The following is an 8863-nucleotide window of genomic DNA, read 5'->3' as shown; positions in this document are numbered from 1 at the left end:
TTCTGATATGATGCTGAGGTCATCTGAAGCACTCTGATTTGCTGCAAAGGTTAACATGGTTGTGATTGGAAGCTGAGCTATCTGAAGGGTTTGTGTGGTGTCTTCAGTCTGATGTACAGACGAGTTGGATCGGAGCAGTGGAAAAATAACTGCTCTATTTATAAAGGCCCATTTAACAGAAGAGGGTCATCTGTGTCCTCATACAGCCTGAAGTCACTCCATCACAACATCTAATCCACACACAGCCACCTGCCTACATCAAATGTTTTAAGTTTTTCTATCAGAAGCAGTAAACACACACTTAGCTGGGAGCAGATCCAACCAGAAGCTCCGAACATCTGAACCTCCATTTAAGTCCAGGTTAACACACACATGTGTTTCTATTCATAGAAAAGATTCAAACAATAACAATTCAACTGTGTGCTCTGATCGTACAGTCCTGTTTGTAAAGTCCTTCATATTCTGTACATTTTCTAAAGATCATTGTACTTTAATTTTTACTTTTCTGCAGAGGCACATCATATCCACCAGATCTTTTTTAAAAATAAATCATTAATCAAATAAATAATTGTATCTAATATGTATATCAAATAATGCATAAGTAAATACAAAGTTTAGAAAAATTTGAATCTTTATAATTAGGGCATTGTTTGGTTTGAGACAACTGTCCAACTCAATGAGGGGGTCATTTGAAAAGGGAATATTTCAAAACCAAAGTGGGGTCAGGTGGACTCCCTGAGAAAAATCAGTTTCAAAGACTTTGTTTCCTGCATTCTGGTGACTTTTAAAGAATGAAAACAACAAATACTCATTCATACTCATTTTAGGCATACTTTTAATTTTTAAGAAAAGAATGGAGAATAATTTGCCCCTCTGGTGTGGGAAGTGGGAAGTGTGCCCCTAACCCTCGGAGAGTCTGTGCGCACCACTTCCCTGCCCAGTATGTCAGCCTATCAATGGTGTCTGACGTCGATGCAACGTCGATTGACAGAAAAATTGCTCACAGTGGTCACAAAATCCTTTCTGTATAAAATGGGAATTTTTCTTTCCAGAATGATCCGATGCATGAGTGTTTCTTTCTCATCTCCATTCCTCTGTGCGTCTCTCACTCGCTGAGGAGGATGAGATGCAGACTAAAGCTGTTCAGTGTCAGAAACTGTCTGTGATAACTAAAAGGGGGGAAATGTGTGAAACATTTGTCAGAAATCAGGAGAAATATATTAGAACTGTAAGCCTGGGAGGAAACCAGGAGAGGACAATGAAAAACCAGTCTCCCAGGATGTATGTGAATAAAATGTAAAGGAAAGAAATGATAAGACGTGTTGCAACCAACAAAAGTACATTTCCTGAGTAATTTGCACACTTACTGTTTTGACTAAAGGAACTCCCCATGACTCCAAACACTCAAACCACAAACTATCACAGAGTGACTGACAATCTCAAGACCTAACATTAGTCATTGATTTCAGATGCTATTAAAAGTCTCTTTACATCTGTAATATTCAGAGACATAAAGCATCATCAGTACTGTCAAACTATTCCATCAAATGATATTCATTTAACTCGCAAAAGACTAATTAGTCATGAAGGGAGGATATTGTTTAATTGTGGTTCATGCAGCTACTGGCAGGCCTACACTAATGTATTTGGACATTGTTGTTGCATATCAGTAACACATTAAACGATATGCACATGAAATGTAATAGTGCCACCCTGTGGACAGTTTGAGAGCATCACTAAATCTTTGTGTTGTCAGTGTATCAAATATAACGTGATGCTGTTGGTTTTCATATAGTGTTTATGTCGGTGGTGATGAATATAAATATTACATGTGTACATCGGGTCTTCCGCGTGAGAGCACTAAAAGTCTTCAGATGGTTCAGAATGCTGCAGCTAGAGTCTTAACATGTACAAGAAAATGTGTTCATATTACACCAATCCTAGCCTCACTGCACTGGCTCCCAATACATATAAGATCAGACTTTAAGGTGCTGCTGATGACATACAAAACTGTACACGGCCTTGCCCCGTCGTACATGTCAGATCTTATTATACCGTATACTCCAACTCGTGCATTACGCTCTCAAAATTCAGGGCTCCTGATGGTTCCCAGGGTTAAGAAGAAGTCAGCTGGCTGCAGGGCTTTCTCCTATCGGGCCCCCTTCCTCTGGAATAACCTCCCAGCTGACATCAGACAATCTGGCTCTACTGACGCCTTTAAATCTAAACTTAAAACTCACTTATTTGACTTAGCCTTTAATTAGTTCTTGATTGCTAGCTTCTTTAGTGGGTCAGTCTCAGTCTCAATGAGTTACCTATAGTATTAGAAGTCACATTGTCCTGCCGACGAGAAACAATCTGTTTATTCTGATTAACATCACATTTCTCTAACTTTTGTTTTGTTTTCTGTCCCCACAAGCTGCAAGCTGTGTCGCTCTCTCACTCTCTACAGCTTCCTCCTCCTCCTCCTCCTCCTAACTTTTCATTCAGGCTCCCTTCTGATGGACCTCGGGCCCCTGGGACCATCTACTCCCCCTGGCTCCTGCAGCCTCACATACTGTCAGATCTGGATTGTCACACCCTGGGCCCCGCTGGATCATTGCTCTCCTCTGTTTCACTATCTTCTTATATCTGTATTCCTGTAAATTTTGATGCCTCTTCACTCTGATCTCTCTGTCTATTACTCATTATCCTGTGTGTCCTGCCCTCTTCCAGGTCACCATGGTGGACAGGAGGTCGTGTGGCTCGGGCAACACTTGGCGATGCCTCGTCCTGCTCAGTCGTCTCCTGGATCCACATACTTTACATATATTATAATTTGTATCAGATATTCTGTCAATGCAACTTGTAAATTGTGATTTGCTGTTCTTTTTTGTACATATGTGCATGTCTGTCCATCCTGGGAGAGGGATCCCCTCCTCTGTGGCTTCTTCCATCATCTATTTTTCCCTTGTTAAAAGGGTCTTTTTTTTCCCCATCAACATGGCAAGTTTTTCCTCACTCGAATGGAGGGTCTAAGGACAGAGGATGTTGTTCACTGTACAGACTGTAAAGCCCATTGAGGCAATGTCATTAGTTGCGTTTCCATCCACCTTTTCTTATTCGCATTTTCACAAAATCCGCTCTTAAATTCGATACATTTGGATGGAAACCCAGTTATTGTGATTTACTGCAGTCATGTGTTCATTATTACAGTAACCCGACAAACAAAAAAGAGACTGAGGAAGAAAGACGTCAGGCTTCTGTTATTCTTGTTTGTATGGGTTTATTACATTTATTTCAGTTGGTAAAGTGTTCTGTTGTGGGCCTATAAAATAGTGAATGTGGCGAATGATACCAAAATGTCCTATGTTTTGAAAGGCTTTCGAACGCCTCAGGTTCCTCTTATTTGGTTCTCATTTGTTTTAGCAGGTGTCAATCAACTTTTTTGTGTTTGGGTTTAACCTGTCGGATTGTTAGAGGGGCGGGAGGAGAGGAAAGACGTGAAGTCTGAACAGAACTTTCAAATAACTGTATAAAAATATTATTTACGTTATCAACCGGGAGGTTAGGCAAGTGTTTGATTATTTTGTTGAGAGTGTAACGAGTGGTGTTTCAGAAGTGAGGGCTCGTTGCTGGCGCAAGCTGAAGACCATGACGAGACTCATGCTAGCAGTTAGCATCGCCAGCTTCTGATCAAGAGACACAGCGGACGAGGCTGGAGATCGGACGTCGCCGCTTGCTGCTGCAGGACGGAAGAGGGTGCAGGATCAAGCTCATGGATCTATGATCAAGCCTCGGGCGGGTCTCTGGTCACGCTACCTCTGGCAAGAGGGGTTGAAGAGGAAATTAGTGGATCGCTGTTTTGTGGTCCGGGTGTGAGTATCCTGACCTGCGGTTTCAAGTGGATTTTTCTTATGAGCGCCAGCATGCGCGCCACCACTAACACCAACTGAAACACTCCAAAGAAAAAAACCCGGGATATTATCATTTTGAATGTGTGTGTATTTCCTGAATGTGAGGTGATTCGAGACAGAAGTGAAATATATGAGCCACAAGATTAAAATATTAAAACTGTTTATTATTGTTAAATTATTGTTTGAATGTGTTTTTTCATGCTGATGCTGTCCATATTGACTAGGGGCTATAGTTACGGGTGAAGTAAACTGGATGGGAAAATTAATGCTCAATAGCAGTAAAGTTGAAATTAATAATCTAACCAGGCCTCTCTGCAATTTATCCAGAGTCATTTTCAAGGTGTGTTAATTATGTTAAAACATCCCAAATTATAACTTTTAGTAGCTCTCACCAATTCGTTCCCATGCAGTCTGATACATTAAAGGGGTAGTCAGGAAAATCCTAAAACAGAGTTGAGTGAGAGGGCTACACTTGCACTAAATGTACATCATCCTGGTGCTATTTCAGAAGCTATAGATTAAGTGCCAATGTGTACTTTATACATGATCATTGTCACTTTCTGCTCTGTATGAAATAAACCAGTCCATCACTGGGACAGATTCCATGTTTCTACACAAAGACAGAAAGAAGTTCATGTAGAACATTTGCTGAATTTACAAGGAGGAACAAATAATGAAGAATTAGTCAGAGAGCGTTTCACAAAGTTTATAAAGTGTCTCCTAACTCAACAACTCATTAAATTGAGACATTTTTTAAGTGAGTCTGGGGACTTTCTCCACGTGGACAGAGGAGTAGCCTATATTGGTTACTATTTAGTGTATTTCTAAAATGTGACATGTTCAGCGTCAATAAAATGTTTCTTCTTTCATAAATTGAGTGTAAATGTTGAAATCCGTGTAAACAGTGTGTTCAAACAGCTGCTAAATGTAGGCAGGTAAGACTTAAGCACTTTAGACACAGAAGCAGACAGGCTGGTACAGCCATGCTGCCACAAACTGACACTTTTTACAAGGAAACAAACAGCTTCATGTTTTCATTTAATGCTGAATTTACAAGAAGGCTCCAATGATTTAGAATTTGTTGTAGCCGTCTCAATCAATCAATCAATCTATCAAAGCTTTATTGTCATTTAGCTGTAACAACAAATATGCAGTGCAGCAAAAATGAGATTGCTTTTCTCCGGGATCCGATAACATGAGCACAGTAAATACACACAATATAATACTATAATAATTTAAAACTAAAACTACACTGAAAAGAAAAGTCTGTTGAATTTACATAAAATAAATATGTACATCGGTTGCACATATTAAAGTTATGTTTACTAAAAATGATTTATCTATGTTCAATAAGTAAAAGTCTATATGTTAAACCAACATGACTTTTTTGAAAAATGGGCATCCTTTTTTGCAGCTTGAATTCTTAAAAGACAAAATGATACACATGCAATAAGATTGGCAAAAAAAAAAAAAACACCTTAATAAAGGCAGTGCAATTCAGTAGTTTAAGTGCTTGCCCAATGTCCATAATACGGAATTAAACAAAAAAACATCTCCACCATATCTTCACAGAGGGAAAAAGTTGCCTCTTTTTTGCAGCTCCATTAGTTTGAAACAAACTAATGGAGCAAATCCCCACCGCTTTTTCACAGAGGGGGAAAAAGTAGGCTCTATTTGGCAGCTCCATTAGTTAGAAAACACTGCAAAAAAACAACCATAAAACATAAATGAACGCTTCCTGCTTGTGTCTGCCTGGCTGTAACATGACAACAGCTCAGTGATAAAGTCTGTTTTTGAGAACTTGGACTTTCTTTGAAAGTGTGTTGCCATCCAACTCCATTACAACTTTTTGGAGCACTTCGAAAGTGTACTTTAGTTCAGTAGAGTAATTGAGGTTCAAAGCATACATAAAGCCAAACAACATGGCAACAGCCAATGCTACGTTGTCCAGCTCATGCAGTACAATCTGACCTTCCAGGACAACCCCAATGTCCTCTGGATCATCATTGGCATCGGATGGTCTGACAACATATATTCCTACAGTTGTATCCTCAATGGATCCTTGGATCAGGTACTCATCCACTGCCTGCAGAGTGAACAGTCACAATTTTTTTAAAATTAGATCCAATAAAACACGTCAATGCAACATCATGTAACTATTACAACTTATATTAACAACTCAAAAATCTTTTAATGATACCCTGACTTTAAATAGGATGAATGGTGTCTTGGTGTCTGTCCAGTTACTATGTATGTACTAGTTGGTGGAGCAGATAAAAAAAAACCCTGTGTCATGCTTCATGTCACACACCAAAAACTAACTGATTTTGAAACAGTGTGGTTTTACCCATCATATGAGAGAAACAAAAAGAGAATGAGAAAGAGAGCTTGTTGTAGATTTTGACAGAAAATGCTGAGAACTGCCCAAATATATTTAAATTGCTTGTATTATATCACCACAGTCCCAGACACCATAATGTTAACATGTATATTAAAAAAAAACCACAAAAGTAAAGCATAATTATCGTAGATTTGAGAAGCTGGGTGCACAGAATGTTCAACATTATTGTATGAAGAATCAATTAACCAAATATCAAAACAGTTGCAGATGCATTCAAGATTGCTACAATCTTGATATCTGACAAGTTGGATAGCAGTTTTATGTAATTTAAATTACTTAAAGTTTAAAGAAAGGTTTAGAATAAAATACTGTTACCTATTAATTATACCCACCACATACTCTCTCACTAGATTTGCAAGGTCCTCATTTAATTACACACACAGTCCTTTGATAACGCATGTACGATGTGCATCAACATCATCACTCTAAGGGGAATATAAAGAACAACTTATTTGGTAACAATCTCAATCCCAAAGAAGTACCCCCCCTCCCTCATCATGGAAGCATTCTTACTTGAGACACTTTTGCAAAAATGGTCTGTAGTTGCTTGCCAGTCTGTCCACCTCTCTTTTCGAACAGCTACAGAAGTTTGTCAGACAGCACATCAAGCTGCAAAAGAAATCTGGATTGCAGGGGAATGGTGGTAATGTGCTTGAATTCTGCATTTACCTGAAAATAACAACAGACATAAAAATACCGTAGAGCAGTCCACTAATTTGGAAAGGTATGCATTAAATATAACTTTGATACCAAGTAACCACAGATTAGTGACCTAAAGTTAGAGACGTGTACACTGATTCCACAACTGATCATCTTATCACTTAATTTTGATTCTGATCTTATAATTAGACTTGTTTTGCATATCATTTACCCCACTCAACAGTACCAATTAAGAGTCATCTTTCTGTCAAATTTTCAATATTTTTTTTTGCATGCTAAGCCAAAACACTGAGGAAAACACGACCACATTGAACTTGAGTGATGGGACATGAACCAGGTAGCAATAAAAAGTATGCAAACAACAAAATGTGAAAAAAACAAAAAAGCAAAAACTGAAAAATGCTCAGGCCCAAGATTGTTTCCACATATTTCACACTACATTATCAACATATTCAATCCAAATACATCTGGATTACAAAACCATGTACTAAGCTTATGTTTTAGACCTCATACCTCATTTATTTCAAACAGCGCTGACCATTTTGCCTTGAAGTCTTGTATCATGGGTGTGTCTCGAACCACTTTGTAGGAGCACATGGCTGTGTTCCTTTATATCTTTGATGTGAGGCCCTGTGTTTCTTATCACCTCTGTTTTTAAGTTTGAAGCAACTCTACAGGAAGAGGGGCTCCATCTTATCGCCTGGCAGAGAGGACAGTGTTTTTCTTGGTTGTAAATACTTCGTATGAAGACACTTTTAATTAATTTACAACTCAAAGCCTTTGGATGAACCTCCTCTCCCTTGCAAGCACACATATCCTCTTTCACAGGTCATGGGGAGGCCTCTGTGAAGCTTACCAGGAGGGACAACTGGCCATCGGAAGGTGTCAATACAGAGTCTTTATATATGTAAATTAACTCACATCAAATGTTTTTCTTTCTTTGTTTTAGAGTATCTCTCTCTTTACCTGTGTCTCTCTCCTCACCTCTAACTTCTAAAGCACACATTAGCTTTTAAGAGAACACTGGAAACCTTCTGACTTGTTCTATGCAAACACTTCAGGTCTGAATTACGACTCATCTGGTTCCTTATCTGTGACCACATTCCACACCAAATGGTTTCTGTGTTCCTCCAGATTTCAGACCATTTCTAATTAACCATTAAGTCAGGATCTCATTCTCTTAATTCCAACAGATTAAGGGTCAGTAAGAGAAGCTCATAAAACTGATCTTTCTCCCGTTTCTCTGTGATGAAATTTGGCTAAAATCAAATTTAATGTTTAATTGTGTCATGTGTTTGGTGGAACCACAGTGCCCTCCAGTGGTGAGTCCGGGTACAAAGAAATTAAACTTTCAAGATATCTATGTTTTAATACGTTTTCCTGATTAAAAGTCTGTAATATGTTTCTTCATTTACAGGTATTAGAACTATAAGAAATGCTTATATATGTGGTCAGATTCTATCAGTTCTACTGTATCTTTAAGTGTTTTCATGTTTGATCCAGTGTTAATTTCTTTTATTCGTTCAGCGAATTTAATCAGGTCATATTATTTCATTAAGTCCATTTATTTTGCCATGGTAAGGTCCTGAGAAAGGTGAAGCACGATCGCGAAACATTAAATTGGTTTAATTTAATTTAAGTTTCGTAAGTGTCGAGTGATATGATCCACAGTGAACTCGCCTCCGCCCCTTAGGAACCGCCTGCTGATATGGACTACAAATACCAAGAGACAACGGCTCACTCGCTCTCTTACTGTAATCTCTTGCTGTAATCTCTTGCTGTAACCTCTTTTTAAAATCTCTCTTCTCTAAATTTTTCTTCACTTCACTTTTAAACCTTTACTTTTTGTATTTTTGCGACACGCTCTTAGGCAGAAATCTCCGCACAATTGACCACGTGCGATTTT

This window comes from Pagrus major, chromosome 24, assembly GCF_040436345.1.
Source record: "Pagrus major chromosome 24, Pma_NU_1.0".
Taxonomy (NCBI): domain Eukaryota; kingdom Metazoa; phylum Chordata; class Actinopteri; order Spariformes; family Sparidae; genus Pagrus; species Pagrus major.
Note: the sequence above shows the minus strand (reverse complement) of the source record.